We start from the raw sequence: 23,363 nt of genomic DNA, 5'->3' as shown, positions 1-23,363 counted from the left end.
ATTTAAACCAGGAGGAGCATTTAAATTGAATAAAACGAAAATGAGACCTGCATACCAGGGTGAGGATATAAAAGCTTCATCTAATTGTGGAATCACCTTCTCCTCTTAATCATCTAATGTAGCTACAAAGTTGATATCCAATGCATTAAAGTTAGACTCAGCCATCAATTTGGCTAATCCTTAGCCTTTGATAAGCTTGGTGGGTTTGATTACTATGTCATACTCAAGAATGATGGCAATCCATTTACCTCTTTTACCATCTAGTCCATTTTGGGTTAAAATATCCTTGACCACAGCATTTGGTGCATAAGAATGATGTGAGAATGGAGGATATACACCCTAAAATCTTTGATTGCTTTTATTAATGCAAAGGCTTGTTGTTCTATTATGTTATATTTTAATGCAGCATCCCTTAAATCATTTCTGAAGAAAGTAATAGGTTGTTCAAATCCATCATTTTTTTTCTATAAAAGAACAGTTGCAACATTGTGTTCAGATGAAAATGAAAAGATTATAAAATATTTGGTGAAATCTGGATTGATTAGGATTGGTGCTTTTGACAATGCTTGTTTAACTTGATCAAATGATTACCTATCTTCAATGTTCCATCTTATTCCTAATTCTCTTTTCAGCATATTTGTTATGTTTCTGAGGAGTTCTGCAAGGTTGGGGATGAATCTCCTTAGGAATTTTATCCTACCAATAAATGATTGAAGTTCCTTAATGTTTCTAGGATGGTTGATTTTCAAAATGGCTTCAATCCTTTTGGGATCAATTCTAATACCTTCCTTATAGATGATATGACCTAGAATTTTTCCCTCTTCAAGGCCAAAAAGCTTTTTCTTAGGATTTAGTGAAATTCCAAACCTTTTGCATTACTCAAATACTCTTCTCAAATGTATCAAATGTTCTTCATCAGTCTTTGTTAAGTTTTGGTATGTTCTATGCTAGAGCAATTTATTTAAATTTTCACAGTTAGCAATCACATCAGCATTACGATAAACTGTAGATAGAACATAAATATAAAACGCAGAAGACAAGCCAAGGCAAGAGGACACAAGATATGGCACGAGCCAGGGACAAACCCCACAATGTGTGGGGAAACCCTTTGATCAATTCTTCTTTTATGTTCTTCAAAGTTCAGCAGAGAAAGCAAGAGAGATAGTACATTTACAATAGAAGTCAACACTTTGAATTTTGATATCTGCCGAGATCAGTTGAAGACATATTGCTTCAACTGATTCTCTAAGGTGACTCCTTCACCTATCATAGTACTGCATCTCATCCATTTGCCGCACCTTACCGTGTAGTATCATGCTACCTCATCACCATGCTGGACCTAGGTGACTGAGCTGCTCTTATCTTCAGCTACTCATCTTGCTGCATCTTCCATGGTCTCATTCATCATCAAGCTGCCCATGCTTATGATTACATTCACCATGATGTTGCCCATGCTCTGTGTATCATTGTGTTGCCCATGCACATGATCTCATACATCATGCTACCCATATATATCAAGTTGTCCATATATATCATGCTGCTCATGATCTCATATCTATGCTGCATTATGCTTGATCTACATCATGATGCTGCTCATGCCATATATGTTTTCTACCATATTATACATAGTGTGTCTTTCATGCCATGTCATGCCATAACATGTCAATGAATATGATGACATAATTCCACAGTCATACCATTGACTACTATATTAGCATTACTTCCCATCAAGTATGCACTGTGATAGATGACAACGTATAGTCATAGTTGTGCGTATATAGTTCATTGTTGTGTGTATAGAGCATTGCCAATGAAGTAGATGTTTCCATATCTGACTGTGTTTCCCATATAGACTGTGTTATATCATTACAGAGTGTTGTGCGTATAACGCATATATATACAATGGATTGCCAATGAAGTAGATGTTTCCATACCTGACTGTGTGTTATATCATTACAGAGTGTTGTGCGTATAACGCATATATATACAATGGATTGCCTGACTGCTTGTTATATCATTTCAGAGAGTTGTGCGTATAACGCATATATATACAATGGATTTCCTGACTGCGTGTTATATCATTACAGAGTGTTGTGCGTATAACGCATATATATACAATGGATTAGCTGACTGTGTGTTATATCATTACAGAGTGCTGTGCGTATAACGCATATATATACAATGGATTGCCTGACTGCGTGTTATATCATTTCAAAGAGTTGTGCGTATAACGCATATATATACAATGGATTTCCTGACTGCATGTTATATCATTATAGAGTGCTATGTGTATAACGCATATATATACAATGGATTGCCTGACTGCGTGTTATATCATTTCAGAGAGCTGTGCGTATAAATGTGTATAGAATGCGTGAACAGGTCTCCATTGATGCGGCTTCATATTTCTTCAATTGCGGCTACTGTTCCTTTACTGTATAGCGTATATATGTGTAATTCATAGGTATGCCGAGAGTGTATTCAGCCCAGAACTTTGATCAATATTGCGTCCTACGAGATGTGTTCATAATTGCACCTCTGTCATGCAAGATCAACCTATCATGGTAATACCGAGACTACAATTCATAGACATACCGAGAATGTACAAAACTCAAATCACTACTTGTTATAGACATTTTTGTGCCTCGCATCATGGAGCATGAAATGTCGATAATTACAGGGATCCTCAGTCCCTAAACATGTTGTTCTTACCCCTAAAAGAACAAGGTCATCAAACAACAGCACTTCCAATCAGTTCTCCACCTGAAAACACTTCAAAACAGGCTTATTTTGGATCATGTCAGCTGCTCCACTGAGCTTCTGCGCTGGAATGCAACTGTCCCTCCTTGTACCTGCGCTGGAAGTCAAAAGTAATGAAGGCTACCTGCGCTGGGCGAGATTGCCCAAGTGGCACAGTCATCCTGCAAGGTGTCAACTGCCCAGGAAGCTTCCAAACTGACACTTGGTTCATGAGATTCGCCCTGTGATGAGTAAGAGGTACTTGATCACCATGTGTAAGCAAGGATCTCCAAGTGGACTCAAGAACTGAAGATTAACTGAAGAGGGAGAGGACACTAGTCAGCTCTATGCCAGCCTCAAGCTGACTCATCCTCTCTTCTTCTCTCCTATATATAGAGCTCTTCTATGAGGTCTAAGGAGGCTGGAATTTTGTGTAAAGCAAGGAGGTGCTGTTGGTTTACAGTTAGAGCTATTGGGTGATTGTTTTACTAGAGGTGAAGAGGAGAGTTCTTGCTGCTGGGGAGGTGCTGCTGGATTGGAGCCATCATTGGTTGTAACCTTCTCAGAACCCTGTTACTTCTATCAATAAAGTTTTGCATGTTCTCCTATATACTTGTATTGCATTGATGTATTGTATTTACATGTATATTTGATTCACTCTAATCCATGCATCAGTTATGAGTACATGTATCTTGTAGTTTCCTCTCTTGTTTTGTGCAGGATCTGTGTGTAGCTGGGCCGGCAAAGAGAGCAAGGAGCTGAGAACAAGAGACAAAGAGAGAGGACAAGGATCGACTAAGCGAAAGGCACCAGGTTGGTTGACCTTCTTTTCCTTCTCTCTGTACTTTCATAAAGGAAAACATCAAAGCTTTACTTTCAGTTGTTGCTAAAGACTGTCACCTTTAGAGTAGGGATAGGGTCATCCGCATCGGATACTTTTCCCCACAACAAACTGGCGACTCCGCTGGGGAACCTAGTATCTTGTTGGTGTTTGTAGTGTTTTGCTATTCATTTCTTGAAGAAAAAAGTACCAAATCGAAAAGCTTTTGACTATATCAAAAGCGAAGTAGAGGGACTGCTACTCTTGCTCATTTGCTGAGCAGATTCAAGATTTGAAAAGCTTATCTACAAAAGACTCTTTACTCTTTGTGATAGATCTTCATCCTCTTGATCATCCCTTAGCCTGTACTTGACCTATAGCTTTTTATTTCAGCAAAAACAGTGCATTTTTGAGCTTTTTATGACCCGGAAAACTTTGTAGACGTAACTCTCGTGAGTCAGTGCAGGCTGTCCACAGGCAGTCTGCATTACAGCGCAGGTGCTCCCTTGGGGAACTGTGCTGAGAGTCAAACTGGCAGACTAGAACCTGCGCTGGTCCAGTTAGCCATTGTCTTGCTCAGCTTTCCCTTTGTGTCTTGGCCTTGTTTTCACTGTTTTTTGCTGATTGCTTGCTGGTCATTGTACTTGCTGTAAACCACTTCTCCTTGACATTATTCCGCCTCAGTTGTGTGATGAAACTGTGAATGTTCTTTCGGTATTTCTTGTTTCAGTTACAGTTTCCCATTGTGAAAAGCGAACCAGTATAGCTGTGACCTCTTAGATCCTGAACTGTAAAAGTGTCTGTATGATCTTAAGAGTTAGTTTCATTACTGTTCATGGTTGTTTGAGTTTGTTTGTTTTTCATATTATGGTTTGAATTCATATATTTTTAGTGTTGAAACAAGTACCTGTAAGGTGTCTTTTCATTTTAGACGAAACTTGTTTGTTTACGCTTCAAATTGAATTCGAAAATTATACAACGATTTCCTTTTGTCTACATCAACATTAAAGGAAAAGAAAAGAAATACATACATCTTGCATTTGCATTTTTGATAAGTTTGCGTGTCTGATCTAGGAGAAAGTGCATTAGTTTGTGCTTTGTGCTCTGTGTGGAAAGATATTGTTTTTCTCTCCCCTCAGTAGCTAGGATTTTCAAAGCTAAAAGGATTATGAAAGCTTGCTTATCATTTTAGCTGCATTTAGGAATTTGTACCAATACATCTTGTGGTGATCCAGAAAGACAAACTGTTAAGCAAGATCAACATTAAAATAAACCCAATTTACATAACAATGCTTTGTAACATAACGCAAACATCTAGAAGTCTAGGTAGAGACGTGTTCCGGCGTCGTTAAACATAGTGACTGTCGATCTCTACGAAGGTGGGTGATTCCTCCTGAGAGTCGGTGGCACTAATACGGACTTGTGCTCCCGCGTACCGTCGCGTATATTGGGAGACCCCTATAGGCTTTTATCCTTTATCCTTAGGAAGCCGTGTCGGCCGCCCTACTGATCGCGATGCAGTGAACACAGCATTCACGAAGATCGACCACCCGTACCGTAAAACGTATTCTGTGGTTTCGCGAAAGGTTTGGCACACCCTCTGCCTAGATCTCCAGAGCAGTTTCTTTTGGCCTTTTTCAAACTCTATAACTGAAAAAGTCCAACCGAGCATTTGTCACTTCGGGCTCGTTAATACATCGAAGGCGACTAGAGTCATCTTTAGCTTTTTCTCGACTCTTAAAACATGAAAAAGCAAAGTTGTGTCTAAAGCGTCGTTATAAAATTTATTTTAAGCGGAATAATCATCACCCTTCCCTCGTTGATCTTCGAAGTTAGTCAACCACAAGTGGAAGTTCCTGTAAAGTCGCTAAGAAATCTTTTGGATAGACTAGATATGTCTGAACGACCGTCGACATCTAGGACTGTGTCGTCCGACACAGCAGCAGCAGAGGCTCCTACTGCTACTCCAACGATGTTCGCTGGTATACCATCTGTCTCGGCAAGTTGTCAACAACAAGCCGGAGTCCCATCAGGGACGATGACATGGTTAGTTCCTATTTCTTCGTCCGGATTATCATCTGGTATTTCTTATGTTGAAACTCGCCAAATTGATCCATTTGGAGGTCAACCTGGGCAATCGATCCGCTTGAGTTCTGGATTGATACCATATGGGGGGCAGTATGCCTTTTCATTACCTCCTCCGGGAGGATGCCCATCCGTGAGTTCACAACAAAGTTCAGGTCAAACTGGAATTACATCCAACAGTTGGGTACCAATACTGCCTCAACAACCAGGAGTTGTATATTCTATGCAACCAGTCCACCCTGTGTCAAATATTACCACCACACCTGCTATGGCGAATGTGTCGCAAGTACAAGCGTTACCTGTTGTAATACAACAACCTCTTGGCTCAGCGACTCAATCACAATCTCAGGGTAGTGCCTCCTTATCTGGAGCGACTCAGGCCCAAACAAGTACTGTGACTCCTCATCCTGGTCAATCATCCAGTATTGGTCAACAGCAAATGGTCCAACAACCAGAGCTGCTTCAATCTCAACAACCACCTTTCCAGCAATCATATCAAGGACCTGAGCAACAAGTCTTTGTAAGTAATGGGCAACCATACTATAATGGTTACGCCCATCAACCTTGTCTAAGTTGTCAGCATAATGCTGGTCTGCAAAGACCCATTGCTCAGGCGATACCATCTTATCCTGGATATGCTTCGCCTAACCTGAATCAACAGTTTCCCTTTGTAGCAACTCTAGAATTACCAGATCTAAACCGGCTGACGAATGATCCAATTGCTTATGCCCCTTGGTGGCCAGCGATTCCACACAAACTTCCATCAGACATTCCTAAATTTAATGGAAATCCTGGTGAAGATCCGTCGAATCATGTGATGACATTCCATCTATGGTGTTCATCAAACACCCTAAATGATGATTCGATAAGACTTCGCCTCTTCCAGAGGACATTGACAGGTCCAGCGGCTAAATGGTACATTGAATTGCCAAGAGCCTCTTTCGACAATTTCAGCTCCTTAGCCACGACTTTCTTAACCCATTTTCAATTACCGATAAGGTATGAAACAGGGACAGAACTCCTCACCAACTTCAAACAGACAACGGCCACTCACATATCTGATCATATACATGAGTGGCGACGTCGTCTTAGGATGGTGAAAACTTACGTTCCCGATCAGCTGTTAGCTGAATGGTTTATAAAGTCGTTACTTCCAGCTATAACGGAAGATGTGGCCAAGGGAGGAGTCGTGACAGAGGAGCAAGTCATTGTTCGTGCTCAATATTTAGACTTAGTATATACTCAGTCGGGCACACTCTACGACAAAATACCTGACGCCCCTAGACCTGAATTTTCAATTCCTCCCCCTCCTGGATCGAATACTAACTCTCACGCCAGTAATGGCGTGACTGGAAAACGCAAAATTTCTAGTCAAAATGCAAATGAGCGACTTCTTGCCTCAGAAGTAAATGCCATGTCGACCGACAAGGGCAAACAACTGAAGCAACCAGGGGGCAAGAAGATAAAGAAAAGGAAAGGGAGACCCCCGACAGGGTGTCATATATGCGATGAGGATCATTGGACGAAAGATTGTCCACATATAGCTGAAGTTAAGAAACTCTTCAAGAGTTCAAAAACCCCAGCAGTATTGACTGATCCGTTTCCTAATCCAGGTCAAAATATGGTTGCTAATCAAAATGCTTCCGGATCCCAAGTGCTTATGTTGTCTACCTCGAAGCAACAGAATAATGCTTTGACAAGGAGTAAAGATTACAGGAATCCAAAGCTGTCGAACAACAAGGTTAATGAACGACCTAGTAGTTCAAAAACAACTTTGACCGAAGTTGTGCCACCCATCGTTCCTGAACCAATGATAAAGTCGCCAAAGGGAGTAGTACACAAATCGACATTTAATCCTCGTGACAAAGGAGCACAGAATTATAATATAGTAAAGGACCTGGCCCAATCGCCGTCCACTATGTCGACACTTGAGGTACCACAAAATTGCCCCTCCCAAGAGCAGGCTTTATTATCAGCAATAGGTGGGATTGGCCCAATGGATTCCAATCTTGTGGCCTTTGATCATAAAGGATATGACCCTCAGTTACCAGCTCAACTAGCTTTCCTTATTCAAGTGAAAGCCCTCAACAAAACTGTTCATCGAACAATTATTGATGAGGGGGAATCTACATGTCTTATGTCAATGAGTTGCTGGAAAGATTTAGGCTCACCACCCTTGTCGAAATCGTCAACGACGTTAAAAGCATTTGATGGACGATCATACACTCCATACGGGATTTTAAGTAACTTGCAAGTTGAACTGGGGGGCAAAACAGTAGGAATTGATGTTGAAGTAATTGATGGAAACCTCGATTACAACATCCTACTAGGAAGGCCCTGGATCTATGCCATGGCCGCGGTTGTGTCGACCTACTTCAGGAAGATTGCATTTCCCTTCCAAGAAGGAATTACAATCGTCGACCAACAAACTTTTCTCCCCAACAGTTCACAAGTTACAGGAAGCATTCCAATGATCCATGGAAGGAATCATTTGCTTCAAAATATCGGAATAGGTCTCCTAAAAGACCCTGCCTTAATGGGTACTTTCGCCCTACCGCCTCCAAGTAATCTGGCGGAAGTGGCCACAGTGGAAACCTACAAAATGAAATCTAATCCAATCTTCTGGTTGGATTCGGAAGATTCCTAGATATTTTGTCGGATACAAGGACGATTCTTATCTCGTGTCAACCTCGTTAAAAAATGAAACAAGGAGCCGTGAGGATAGTTCTTCTATTATGTCAACCTCTTTAAAAAATGAAACAAATCCCCTTTTCAAAATTCAAAGGTAAACCTTCATTCCAATCACCAAGTTGAATGCAATGAAGCTTGGGGGGCACCCTCCTTTGACATGCGTTATTATGATGCTGGGGGCATGCAAAAGATCCGAGCAGTTTTAGCGTCATAGTTCATGCTCGTTAAAAAATAAACATAAGCTTTTGAGCAGTGTTTTGGCGCATTCAAGCTCTTTAAAGAATGAACCCAGTACCGATAAATAACCTTTTGAGATCGTAAATTCATCAGCCATAAAAGCCTTGGTCGTGTTTGTGCACCGTCACCTCCACTTTTCATTTGGCCGATCATTCACTTCCATTTGTGTGTTTACCTCTTTTGAGAAATAGCTGCGAAGAGTGATTTCACCTAGCCATCCTCGTGACACTGCCGTGATTGGAAAATTCCAACCTGTACCTGGAATCTGCTGCTATCCCTGTTTATCACTCGTTCCTCAAAAGACGAGTCTTCTTTGAGCTCTTTTCACTGACTCGTAAAATATGAAAAGTTTGCCGAGTTTTGGCCTTCCAGCTCGTTAAATGACCGGAACGCTATCCCTCCTCTAAATTTTAATCTTTTTGGACCTGAGGGATTATTGCACAAAAGGATCGAGCGCTTGTCTTGTTCGGCTCGTAAAAGTACCGAACAGCCATCCCTTCTGTATTGTTTTATACTTTTTCGGACTTAAGGGATTTGCTGACGAAAAAGGAATTATGGAGTTAACTTTCTGTACCTTTTTAGACTCTCTAAAAATGAAAAGGACCGAGTTTTCCTTGTCGTTAGACTCGTTAAAATGATTAAATAGCGACAAACTTGTCTTTAGACGAGAACGAGTTTCCCTATCGCTAGGCTCGTTAAATCATAGCGATGGGCTTGCCCGAAGGGCAAGTTATAGAACAAGCATATGTTATCCTCCTCAAGCTTGACAAAAATAAAGAGGTACTGGTCAGAAATGATTGGGGAAAAATTGGGAGAACATTCAAAGTTTAATGGTAGCAAGTCACTCTTGAACATGACACTTTTCCTCCGTACCACATCGGGTTGGGTTGTTTCATTCACCGGTCTCATCGCCATGGTCCTCGCCAAACCATCCACATTTGGGGTAATGCTACCGATCCATCGCATCAGTGTCGTTATATGTTCAAGAGGGGTCATTCTGAAAGTGTCAACCGTGTCCCATACACTATCCTTCATCCATTCATGATCGCCACCCTGAATCATATGTCACAGTTTGTTTTCACCTCCACTAAAATCATTAGCTCCGTTCCGTGTCATTGATGTGGGATTCATTAAGGCCCTCCTTTGACGGATCGCTTCTTGTCGACTTCAGCTCATTATCCAAGAAGTTGATCTAGGAACACCCCCATCAGTACTTTGAAGCTTGCATGCCTCAATGGCAAGTTTCTCACTTCCGGCGACAGGTATACATCAATGACCTTCGACCAGAAGATTTTGCGTGGCGTTCGACGCCAAGTCCTTTATTCACGCCACGTGAATTGTACTGCAGTACCTTGAGGGTCATCGTCATTATTGGTGATTCCTCTCGCGCTTGTTAACGGTTTTCATTATTGACCGGTAATCAAGCGATGTCTTTCCATGTTCGACTTCAGCGAAATTCTCACATGGATCGACTTGTACTTAAAGTGAAGATCGAACGAGTTTTGAAGACCCCGGATCTAGTTTCATCCATCCGGGCTGCGATATATATTCAGAAAATATAAAAGCATTTGCCATGTACATCATTGCAGCAAATGATCATCCTATTCAAAGGATGATAATTTCAGCAGAAAATTATCAGTCTATCTTCAGACGATCGTCTGTCATATGTACCAAAATGTGTTTATAAAAGCTGAGCATGGGAATGCTCGCCTCAGCTAGATCATGAAAAAAGAATGAAAAATAATGTATTGTATTGTATTGTATTACAGGGCACTCTCCTCAGCACTGGAACGAACTTCGGATCCTCTAGATAAAGCATTTCACCCGATAAACGGCCTCATACTTTAGGGGGCAACTGTTATAGACATTTTTGTGCCTCGCATCATGGAGCATGAAATGTCGATAATTACAGGGATCCTCAGTCCCTAAACATGTTGTTCTTACCCCTAAAAGAACAAGGTCATCAAACAACAGCACTTCCAATCAGTTCTCCACCTGAAAACACTTCAAAACAGGCTTATTTTGGATCATGTCAGCTGCTCCACTGAGCTTCTGCGCTGGAATGCAACTGTCCCTCCTTGTACCTGCGCTGGAAGTCAAAAGTAATGAAGGCTACCTGCGCTGGGCGAGATTGGCCAAGTGGCACAGTCATCCTGCAAGGTGTCAACTGCCCAGGAAGCTTCCAAACTGACACTTGGTTCATGAGATTCGCCCTGTGATGAGTAAGAGGTACTTGATCACCATGTGTAAGCAAGGATCTCCAAGTGGACTCAAGAACTGAAGATTAACTGAAGAGGGAGAGGACACTAGTCAGCTCTATGCCAGCCTCAAGCTGACTCATCCTCTCTTCTTCTCTCCTATATATAGAGCTCTTCTATGAGGTCTAAGGAGGCTGGAATTTTGTGTAAAGCAAGGAGGTGCTGTTGGTTTACAGTTAGAGCTATTGGGTGATTGTTTTACTAGAGGTGAAGAGGAGAGTTCTTGCTGCTGGGGAGGTGCTGCTGGATTGGAGCCATCATTGGTTGTAACCTTCTCAGAACCCTGTTACTTCTATCAATAAAGTTTTGCATGTTCTCCTATATACTTGTATTGCATTGATGTATTGTATTTACATGTATATTTGATTCACTCTAATCCATGCATCAGTTATGAGTACATGTATCTTGTAGTTTCCTCTCTTGTTTTGTGCAGGATCTGTGTGTAGCTGGGCCGGCAAAGAGAGCAAGGAGCTGAGAACAAGAGACAAAGAGAGAGGACAAGGATCGACTAAGCGAAAGACACCAGGTTGGTTGACCTTCTTTTCCTTCTCTCTGTACTTTCATAAAGGAAAACATCAAAGCTTTACTTTCAGTTGTTGCTAAAGACTGTCACCTTTAGAGTAGGGATAGGGTCATCCGCATCGGATACTTTTCCCCACAACACTACTGCGTCCTTACACGAGGTCATTCCTGCTCCATTTATCCAGGATCGTGGCTGCACCTAAAACCCAAATGAGGTGCAGTCAAACCCTTATTGCAGCTTTGCGCCTTCAAGCGAAATTTTAGAGGAAATGTGAGATTCTTTCTCTTCATAAGCCTATTTCTTACTGCGGCTAGGGCATTACTGCATCTAGGGTATTACCTGCCGCTAGGGCATCAACGACTTAGCCCAGCATACTCTTAGTGTCTCTCTCCTTCACCAAAACCCAGACGTGGAGAGGAGATCACCTAAAGAGTGTGTGATTAAATGATATCAAATCCTCATCTATTTATACCAGAACAAGGATGATGAATAGACACGTCGGTTGGGCTTCTAGAGCCTACATAAGAGCTGGTCGGCTTGACTATAATTACATAAACAAAATAAATTCATATCTCCATAAATACTTATCGGAATCGGATGATCTTTGGATCAATCCTACACCTCTCGATGAAAGGGATCCAATAAAAATATCAGCTGCCATAAATAAGCCGACCCATATGGAGTTTGGCCCTAGTTGCCAATTTAACACTCCCTCTCAACTAGGGAGAACTCCATCCATTGATCCATAAGTCCGACTGTACTATCTCTGTCATCAGTGCCCTGCACTGTTCTGCCCAACTCTGTTGGCTCTACTCTGCTCAGCTCAGCTCTGCTAACTTTGCTCTGCTGGCTCTACTCTGCTCTGCTCATCTTCGCTGAACTATGAAGAAGAAGAATTGATCGAGAATGAGTCATATCATTCTCCACTGACCTGAAGTCAGTCTCAGAGTGCATACCACTAGTCCCAGACCAGACTGACCCGAAGTCAGCTTCATAGTAAGTACCACTCCTACCACTAGTCCCAGACCAGTGTCATAGTCTCAGAGACCGACCCGAAGTCATAGTATGTACCACTCTCACTGGTCCCATACCAGTATTGCACTGACACGAAGTCAGTCTCGGAGTATGTATCACTGGTCCCAGACCAGTCTCAGCCGACCCGAAGTCAGCGTCATAGCATGTACAACTCCTACCACTGGTCCCAGACCAGTATCATTGATCCCAAATCAATGGAGGACATCCTAGCGTAGGGAGTACGGTAGATACAACGTAGCGTCCATCGGTACTACTATGGTCCCTAACTTCATTTCCCTGCTCATTGATTAGATGAGAGGTACTTCCCATGAGTCCCATATTACATGGGTAGGATGCCTCGACAGGAGAGCTAATCAATCCTGTCCTCACAGGAGAACACATCAATCCTGCTACAATCGCCATGGAGAACACATCAATCCAGGCTGCCATGGAGAACACATCAATCCAGACCTCACAGGAGAACACATCAATCCTGCTACAATCGCCATGGAAAACACATCAATCCAGGCCTCACAGGAGAACACATCAATCCTGCTACACAAGAGAGCGAATCATCTTGTCCCACAAGAGAGCGAATCAATTTGTTTTAGTGCACACCACTAGGGGAGGGTGAGTCACCTTGTGGTCGTATGTTGCTCCAATAGAACTGCAAGCCCCCCCAAAGCTCCTAGAGCTCAATGTATGCAGCATGCAGGACCCTTTTACAAAGGTCTCTCGACGACTCCAAGTCATTCGGGAAAATCAAAAATTTGATCTTTCCCCCGGGGCTTTAGCAACCTGTATATCATCTCAGTGTGATGGAGCCTCCTTGCTCATCAACTTTCCATATCCCAGATAAGGCAGTATCTGATGTCTATTTGCTGGAGCAATTGTCAAATACCGGAGTCCTCAATAATCGAATCCCATCTCTGGTTGTCACAGAGATTCACAGTGGTATTCATCATGTGTACAAACAGCTCACTGAAGAGCTTCAGCAACCAGACTGCCTCACAGAAGGCCATACTATCAGCAATGTAATCTGCCTTGGTGGTGCTCAGAGTCACCGACTTCTGCTTCTTGCTCATCCAGGATATCGAGGCAGATTCCAAGGAGAAACAACACTAAGAAGTGCTCTAGTGATCCTCCATACTTCCTGCCCACTCATCATTCGAATAATCATGTGGTTTCATATTTCCGGAAGTGTATCTCAATTCATGAGAGATTGTGCCCTGAAGATATCTTAGAAGATTCTTGGCACCAATCTAGTGAGGCTCAACCAATATGAGCTCACCATGCTAACTGCAACACAGATGTCCGGACGGAGGTTCTCCAAGAACATCAACGCGAATGAGTTTATGAAACTCAGAGGCATTTCTCAAATCTGGTCCGACATCATTACCATATAACTTCTGAAAGTTAAGATCCTCGAGGCAGTCACAAGCTCGCAGCTTATCTTCTCACATTCAGAATCCAACTCCCTCTGTCTTCTATAAATGAGAGGGTCTGCACCTGTTAGACATAGGTGCTGGTACGAGAGGTTTATCATCCACAACCTTCGAGTAATGGTTTGGATCGATTTCACTCCTAGTGAATCTCAGTTGCATTAGACAGCTATCAATCCTCTCATACTATGCCCGAGCTATTTTTCTTCAAGCCATAGAGGGCTTTCTTCCTCCTGTATACATGAGATTCCTTGATCATGATTCTTAAACTCCTCGGGTTGTTCCAAACCTGTGAACCTGCTGCATGAGGGGAATGGTCCCCTTATAATATTTTCCTTCGGTACATTTTAGACATGTACCTTCATGCTTATTTTGAATTCAGGCATCCTAGTCACCATCTGACTCACAGACCTCCAGTGTTGAGTCAATGGACATGGTCCCTAGTGGACTTCCTACAACTTGATACAACCCTGAACTCAAAAACATATTTAAAATATTTATTTTCAAACACGTACCTTTCCATCGATAAGTGCCACCATGTAACCTTTGACTTCCATTTCCGAGATGGACATCAGGTTCAATCAGGTACATAAAAGAGATTTTGGGGTTCCTTGCTTTAGTGGAAGAGTCAACCATTTCCTTGATGACCTACATTACCAATCATTCTTTTGATCTTAGAAGATGTCCTAGGAATGATTGTTATCTTCATCAAGAGATGTTTCTCTGCCATTCGGACACTCCTTCGCATAACGGCCGAACTTATTTCAACAAGGCATCTGCCTTTCCTTCCACCCTTAGATCCGAACTTCCCAATGAAGTGATCTTAAGATGGACTATCAGAATCTTCCGTTGCGCCATTCCGATAACATTCTCTACTTTGACTTCACGCTAGGTGAATTATGAGGAACCCATTGATCCTTCTGTCTTGTCCTGACTGTCTTCGGTGATTGCTCTTTCACTCTTGCTTGGGCATTGTCTTCACCTCAGCTCTGATACCATGTTAAGTTTTGGTATGTTCTATGCTAGAGCAATTTATTTAAATTTTCACAGTTAGCAATCACATCAGCATTACGATAAACTGTAGATAGAACATAAATATAAAACGCAGAAGACAAGCCAAGGCAAGAGGACACAAGATATGGCACGAGCCTATGACAAACCCCACAATGTGTGGGGAAACCCTTTGATTAATTCTTCTTTTATGTTCTTCAAAGTTCAGCAGAGAAAGCAAGAGAGATAGTACATTTACAATAGAAGTCAACACTTTGACTTTTGATATCTGCCGAGATCAGTTGAAGACATATTGCTTCAACTGATTCTCTAAGGTGACTCCTTCACCTATCATAGTACTGCATCTCATCCATTTGCCACACCTTACCGTGTAGTATCATGCTGCCTCATCACCATGCTGGACCTAGGTGACTGAGTTGCTCTCATCTTCACTACTCATCTTGCTGCATCTTCCATGGTCTCATTCATCATCAAGCTGCCCATGCTTATGATTACATTCACCATGATGTTGCCCATGCTCTGTGTATCATTTTGCTGCCCAGCACATGATCTCAAACATCATGCTACCCATATATATCAAGTTTTCCATATATATCATGCTGCTCATGATCTCATCTCTATGCTGCATTATGCTTGATCTACATCATGATGCTGCTCATGCCATATATGTTTTCTGCCATATTATACATAGTGTGTCTTTCATGCCATGTCATGCCATAACATGTCAATGAATATGCTGACACAATTCCACAGTCATACCATTGACTACTATATTAGCATTACTGCCCATCAAGTATGCACTGTGATAGATGACAACGTATAGTCATAGTTGTGCGTATATAGTTCATTGTTGTGTGTATAGAGCATTGCCATTGAAGTAGATGTTTCCATACCTGACTGCGTTTCCCATATAGACTGTGTTATATCATTACAGAGTGTTGTGCGTATAATGCATATATATACAATGGATTGCCAATGAAGTAGATGTTTCCATACCTGACTGTGTGTTATATCATTACAGAGTGTTGTGCGTATAACGCATATATATACAATGATTGCCTGACTGTGTGTTATATCATTTCAAAGCGCTGTGCGTATAATGCATATATATACCATGGATTGCCTGACTGCGTGTTATATCATTACAGAGTGTTGTGCATATAACGCATATATATACAATGGATTGCCTGACTGCGTGTTATATCATTACAGAGTGTTGTGCGTATAACGCATATATATACAATGGATTTCCTGACTGCGTGTTATATCATTTCAAAGAGCTGTGTGTATAACGCATATATATATACAATGGATTTCCTAACTGCGTGTTATATCATTACAGAGTGCTATGCATATAACGTATATATATACAATGGATTGCATGGCTGCGTGTTATATCATTTCAGAGAGCTGTGCGTATAAATGTGTATAGAATGCGTGAACAGGTCTCCATTGATGCGGAAACTCCGGCTACCCTTCCTTTATTGTATAGCGTATATATGCGTATAGAATGCGTGAACAGGTCTCCATTGATGTGGCTTCATATTTCTTCAACTGCGGCTACTGTTCCTTTACTGTATAGCATATATATGTGTAATTCATAGGTATGCCGAGAGTGTATTCAGCCCAGAACTTTGGTCAATACTGCGTCCTCCGAGATGTGTTCATAACTGCACCTCTGTCATGCGAGATCAACCTATCATGGTAATACCGAGACTGCAATTCATAGACATGCCGAGAATGTACAAAACTCAAATCACTACTGCGTCCTTACACGAGGTCATTCCTGCTCCATTTATCCAGGATCGTGGCTGCACCTAAAACCCAAACGAGGTGCAGTCAAACCCTTATTGCAGCTTTGCGCCTTCAAGCGAAATTTCAGAGGAAATGTGAGATTCTTTCTCTTCATAAGCCTGTTGCTTACTGCGGCTAGGGCATTACTGCGTCTAGGGTATTACCTGCGGCTAGGGCATCAACGACTTAGCCCAGCATACTCTTAGTGTCTCTCTCCTTCACCAAAACCCAGACGTGGAGAGGAGATCACCTAAAGAGTGTGTGAGTAAATGATATCAAATCCTCATCTATTTATACCAGAACAAGGATGATGAATAGACACGTCGGTTGGGCTTCTAGAGCCTACATAAGAGCTGGTCGGCTTGACTATAATTACATAAACAAAATAAATTCATATCTCCATAAATACTTATCGGAATCAGATGATCTTTGGATCAATCCTGCAACTCTCGACGAGAGGGGTCCAATAAAAATATCAGTTGCCATAAATAAGCCGACCCACATGGAGTTTGGCCCTAGTTTCCAATTTAACAGTCTTGGAATAAACAGTAATGTCATATAGATAGATCACAATAAACCTGCCAATTTCATCAGCAAAGGAAATATCCATTGCTCTTTGAAATGTGGCTCCAACATTCATTAACCCAAAAGGAATCTTCACATACATGAAGGTACCCCATGGAGTAGTGAATTTGTTTTTATCTTGATCATCAGGGTGAACTAAAACCTAAATGTAGTCTGAGAAACCATCTAATAAAGAAATCCTAGAAAATCCAACTACCTTCTATAAGATGTGTTCCATTTTTGTCAAAGGGTAGTTTTCTTTTAGGGAAACTTTATTAAGGTTTCTAAAATATATGCATAATCTGCTTTCACCTATTTTCTTCCTAGTTGGTACTATATTGGAAACCCATTTAGAGTACCTAAGAGGAACTATGATTTTAGCATCATACGATCTTTTAATTTCTTTCTCAATTAGAGGCATCAGTACTGGATTTATTCTTCGAAGTTTTTTATTAAATCATTTCTGATCCTCTTTAATTGGAATTTTATGTTGTATAATCTCAGTATCATAAGTTTTTAGATCTTCATAGCTCCAGGCAAAAACATCAATGAATTCTTTGAATAAAGCAGTGTATTTTTGTTTTTCAGCAATTGGTAGTGATTTGGACAATTTTATCATTTTAGAATCTTTTTCACTGCCTATGTTGCAATCTTCTACTTCTGTCCCTATGGGCTCAATCTTAGGCTTGTTAGCTACATCATTAAAATCAAATAATTCTTCCAGTGGAACTAAACCTCTAGGTAAAACGTTGTCATTCAACTGAAGTGTCTCAAACTCTTCTTTCTCTGGATCTATCTCAAGCAATTCTAATTTATTTACAACTTTATTTACATGTATATTTACATATGAGTTATCTAACTAATTTTTTACATTAGAATGTACAACTATTTGATTTTCTAATTCACACTCTAAGTGTATACTATCTTCTTCATATTCATCCTTAGACTGTAGAAAGTTTTCAATTTGTTTATCATTGCCAAACACTTGCCAATACCTCATATTGTCTGGTACAATTGGTCGATGTTTCACTTCCATTGTATATTGTCGATTAGGGTAAGGCATTTTACAGGTGTTAGCTCAAAAAGCCAGATTATTTGCAAGGATATTTTGATTTCTAGGAATTGCAGAAACGTCATAGTCCACAAAACTCTCTAGAAAATCAAGCACAACATTTCTATATGCTCTCAATATAGGGTGTTTGGCCGAATACCCTCCTTTAATTTGTTTTATGATTAACTCAAAATCCCCCTGAATGGAGATTCTCTTGGAACCCAATTTTTTCAACAATTGCAATCCTAATATGAGCGCTTCATACTCAGCTATATTATTTGTACATTGAAAAAAGAGCTTGTACGAATGACCTTCAACATGATTGTTTCCTTTGTTTGCAAGCCACACTCCTGCTCTAGAACCCACTTTGCTACAAGAGCCATCAAAGCTCATGTTTCAAAGAGGTTCATGAAGAGTGTTTTGTTCTACTACTTGTGTTTGGTTTGCATCCATTGTACAAATATCAATTTCTACTTTGGTAACATGTGTTGATGTCTCCATCATTATAAAGAATGCAAGAGTCTAAATTTGAATGGACATAGTAAAGAGGATAGTTGTGAGGCTTATCCTGACTACTCACCATGAATTTCATCAAAGTTTCCCTATGTAATCTTCTTTTCTGACCGAACACTGGTATGGTGGAAAAGGTCATATCCATTTGTGGGGTCCCTTATAACTTTTCTCCCAATGAGCGTGACAACATCATGCCATACTTAGGGGGTATATCTGCAACCACTATGTCCATTACCAGACTTTTGGTCAAGATTTGAGCTAAAGTAACACATAGGTGTTTGATGAAATCTTACTTTGTTGGAATCAAAGGAATATAAATCTTTATAAGGTCTGGTAATTTCAAGTCCTATCTTTTCCATAATAGCTTGAGGCATTAAATTATGCGAAGCACCTGAATCTAGCATAGCATTATGGAGGATCTTATCATGAATATTTAGGCTAACAGAGAATGGAGGAACACCTCCTTCTTGAGGTATGCCATCAACTTATGGCCCAAATAAGAGTTCAAGCTAGTCATCATTCAAATTAACAGTCTCTGTTTTCCCCTATGTTTAGAGCTTTCGTCACTTGAGATCTGTATATATTTTTGTTCATTAACTCTGTTAGAGGAATGGGAATTTTTAGTTTTTCTAATTCGTTCTCAATGTTGAATGATGTTTGAATCTTAATCAGGTTGGGAAAATCATATTGATCAGCAATTTCTTTTGATATAGGTTCTTTTTGCGGACTTGTGGTTGGTTGGGATATCATTTTGAGTAGTTCTAGAAGTATTATCACCTATCTTCTTGGCAGGATTTTCTGCTTTGTTTTTCCATAATTATCAGCAATTTTCTTAGGAGAATTGTCTGTGGTTTCCCTAACCTCAGTGTCAAAGGATTTCTTAGTAGGATTCTCATAGTTCTTGTTGTTGAGAGTGTTTGAAGTCTTTTTCTCTCAGGTTATATTGCCTATGGACTTCCATAATGGCATTCTCAAAACCTTTTTTATATTCATCTGATTCCTCAGAGTCAAGTTCGGTTTGAGTTAGGAGGAAAAGTTCTTGCTCCTTTTGAGTGAGAAAAAAAGTTTCATCATTATTTATTTCCATCAAATTTATTTGATTGTCACCTAAATATTCAATTATATTACCCTCATCATCAGTATATTTTTCCTTAAAAGGAGGTCGGACTTGCCTGTCTGGACCCTTTTTCTCTTGTTGTTTGATCTGGGGGATATTCCTTCTAAAGCTTGGGTTCCTAATTTAAGTAGTTTGACTTTCTCTCATTTGAGATTGATCATTAATGCTTACTCTTTTCATCATCTTTTCCACTGTCCTAACTAAATTATCAATTTTGTGATCAAAGGTAGAAGTGGAAGGCTCTTCTCTAATGGTAACCTTCCATTCATATTTTATTTTGGCCTTCTTGGCTAAGATATTGACTTCAACTTTTATAGCATTAGCTTGCATTTATTCTAAAGTAGCAGGGTCTCTTTCTCTCTAAGTTGATACTCCATTGTCTACATCAAAACCATCAAGAAAATCAATTAAAGCTAGGCCACATGAGGGTATGATGTCTGTAGGAATTACATTGTAGAATCTGTTAAACTGTTCACAATATTCCTCTACAGTTTTACTAGATTTCCTTTTAAGTCTTTTGTATTCATTCAGGAGTTGAAGATTATTTTTCTTGATTCCCCATCTAGCTAAGAAAGTTTGATGGAACACATCAAGGTTGGCTATACTTCCTATAGGTAAGCCCCTAAACCATTTTTTGACATCACCTCCTAAACTTTGAGCAAACAATATCAACTTTACATCAGCCTCATCTACTTCTTGAAGATCAAAAACATCATTCATCCTATCTATGTGTTGTTGAGCAGTTTGAGGACCAATTCTATAAAACGTTATAATTTTCGATGGATAGTCTACATGCATAGAATTTAGTTGGCCTCGTAACACCAAAGGTGCATATCTAACAGCCATAGTTGGTCTAAGAATTTGACTGGAAGATGGACCTGTGGAAGGTGTAGTTGTAGCAACTACAGGGATAGTATGAACAACAGCCTGAGTTGTTATGGGTGAAAAAGTAGAGACTATAGAATTAGTAGGAATAGCAAGTTGTAGATTAATAGACTGGGAAGACTGGGTGTACAAAGAAGTTGTTGCAATTGTTAAAGCTGAAAATTCAACAGATTGTTGAATATAAACTTCTTTAATGGCTTGGTCCAAAGCTGAGACTAGACCCTGTAATTTATCAAATTGTTGTAGTTGCTATTGATCATGATCTAATTCAGGGGGTTGAGTTTGGGGTATATATGCTCGCAGTATAGCTTCTTCAATGACAGTTTGATCTACAAAACTCTCATATTTTGTCCTAAACAGACTGTGCTCAAATGGAAAATCAAACTCTATGTCTTGAATGGTCTCAAACTTCTCAGGAAAAGAGTTATACCTAGAGAAAGGGCTATTATTTGGAAGAGAGTTAAACCTATACAAAGGACTATTGCTACCTTGGCTCTCTGTAAGACTTCTCTCTCTCACTAATTTCTCTAGATTATCTAAAAATTCAGCAGGGTTGGGATTTGGGTGTGCTCTAATGAAAATTCCTTTAGGAGCCAGATCTATTGAAAACTCATCACACATCTAATAAAATTAAAATTAATAACACACTCAAATATATACAAATCTTACAACCTTGGATTAGGTATTCCTTTGTGATATAACAGTTTTGATTTATTAAAATACTGCTTGACTACCAGGGAATAATTATTTTCAATTTAAAAAGTATTCTTCCCCAGTATGGTCGCCACTATATTCTCATTCTGTATTTTTGAGGTTGAGGGATTAAACACATAGGACAGCATCAAAACCACTTTGAAAGTTGGGGTCTAGCCTTGCCAGCTTCAGAGAGGGATCTCCCTGTAAAATTTAGCTATGTTTTATGTGAATTTTAGGCTAGTTATTACGGTACTGATTGTTTTTTATTAGATTGTTTGGTGATTAAATTGTTATAATTCCATTGGGCTATGGAGTCTAAATATTAATTGGATTTGCATCAAACTTTTAAGGAGTTTCACAGGACAAGATAGGTTGCACTAGTTGGATCTTTCAGAATTTTGAATGAATTATGAAACAAAAGAAATGTAATATTCAGCAGAAACTAAGGAGAAATGAAGGATTCCTTAATTTGACTTCAGCAGAAAACATATAAATCACTAACAACCAAAATAGGGTGTTCTGTATAACATATGCTATTAGTCACAGTTTGTATTATGCAATTAAGCTTTTCAGAAATGACAGAGAAAGGAGACAATGACTAAACACATTAATAGAAGAAAAACATCACCAATTCATACACCACATGAATCCTTTGCACAATGTCCTTGTATTATTGAAGCTTCCAACAGCTAGAAAATTCCAATCCACAGAGGAAATTATATTCAACAATCAACCTGTAATACTTCAAACTGTGAAGTATTTATAGAATAACTACAAAATGATTACAAAATCGTTGTCTCAATTGACAATATATTATTAGAATTATCTAAACCATAAAATCGATCTTCTGCAGAATCATAGGCAAGGTGGATAGTTGCATGAAGAGGTGGCTCTGTTTTGTAGGATTCGGTTGTTGCATCAGCCTATAACTGTGTTGTGTTGGCTAATGTTCTCACTACATTCGAGTTGCTTTTTACTCCAATAGGTCATATAGTTGGTCCCACCTTTTTTCATCTGGAATGGTTAACTTGACTACCCTTCGGTAAATCTCATCAACCTCAATATACTTTGAAAATGTTGGATTTAATTTGAAGATATGTTTTACCTCATGTTGGATAAAGAAGTCATTTCCCATTGTCTCTAAGAATTCTCTACTTGTCATGTCGCCTTTTATACCACTGAATTTAATATTGTTTCTGGCCACTTCCTTCATCTTTATAACAAAATCTTCTTGAGTAATCAGTTTGTCATTAATCACATATATGTTGGGAAATCCTTTATGTTTTAATGTTTCAATCCTGTTGAAGAATATGTTCACTCCCAACTCCAGTGTTTCACATTTCTCCTCCAATTGAGTAATGAGATTTCTTTTAGTTAAAACCTTCTTGACTTCCAAGATGGTGGCAATTCTATCATTATTTCCTAACTCTTCAAGTTCATACTTATTCTTCAAATTCAGGAATTTGATGATGTTGAAAGCTTTTGTAGTCATGTCTCCCAACTTCTCCCTTACTTCAATAATGGTTTCAGTGGCCTTTTGTACCAGTTCCTTCTATTCAAAAATGATTTGGATGCATGACCAAATCTCATTCATGGAGTCCAAAATATCCATCCAAATGGCTTCCTTGGCTTGAGCCAAGGTTTGACCAATTGTTGTATCCTTCTCCATCCTCTGTATCCTCTCTAGCAGCGTTTGTGACTTTTGTACTTTAGCCAAATGAGAAGCTTTAGTTCTGTATTTTTGTTCTTGCAGAGCTTTAAGCTGCCCTTGCAAGGTCTTAATTTCTTCTGACTAGATTGACATATTTTCCAGTGTCTTTGTCACCTACTCATCACTTGTAGCTTGAATTGAAGAGCCTGTTGTAGTTGTAGTTCCAGTAGCTGGGATTTTAGTGATGGTTATAACATCTAGAGGAACTGTGG

The sequence above is a fragment of the Pinus tabuliformis genome, chromosome Q, assembly GCF_031772625.1.
Source record: "Pinus tabuliformis cultivar Carrire ecotype Pingquan chromosome Q, CPIR1, whole genome shotgun sequence".
NCBI classification, from domain to species: domain Eukaryota; kingdom Viridiplantae; phylum Streptophyta; class Pinopsida; order Pinales; family Pinaceae; genus Pinus; species Pinus tabuliformis.
Note: the sequence above shows the minus strand (reverse complement) of the source record.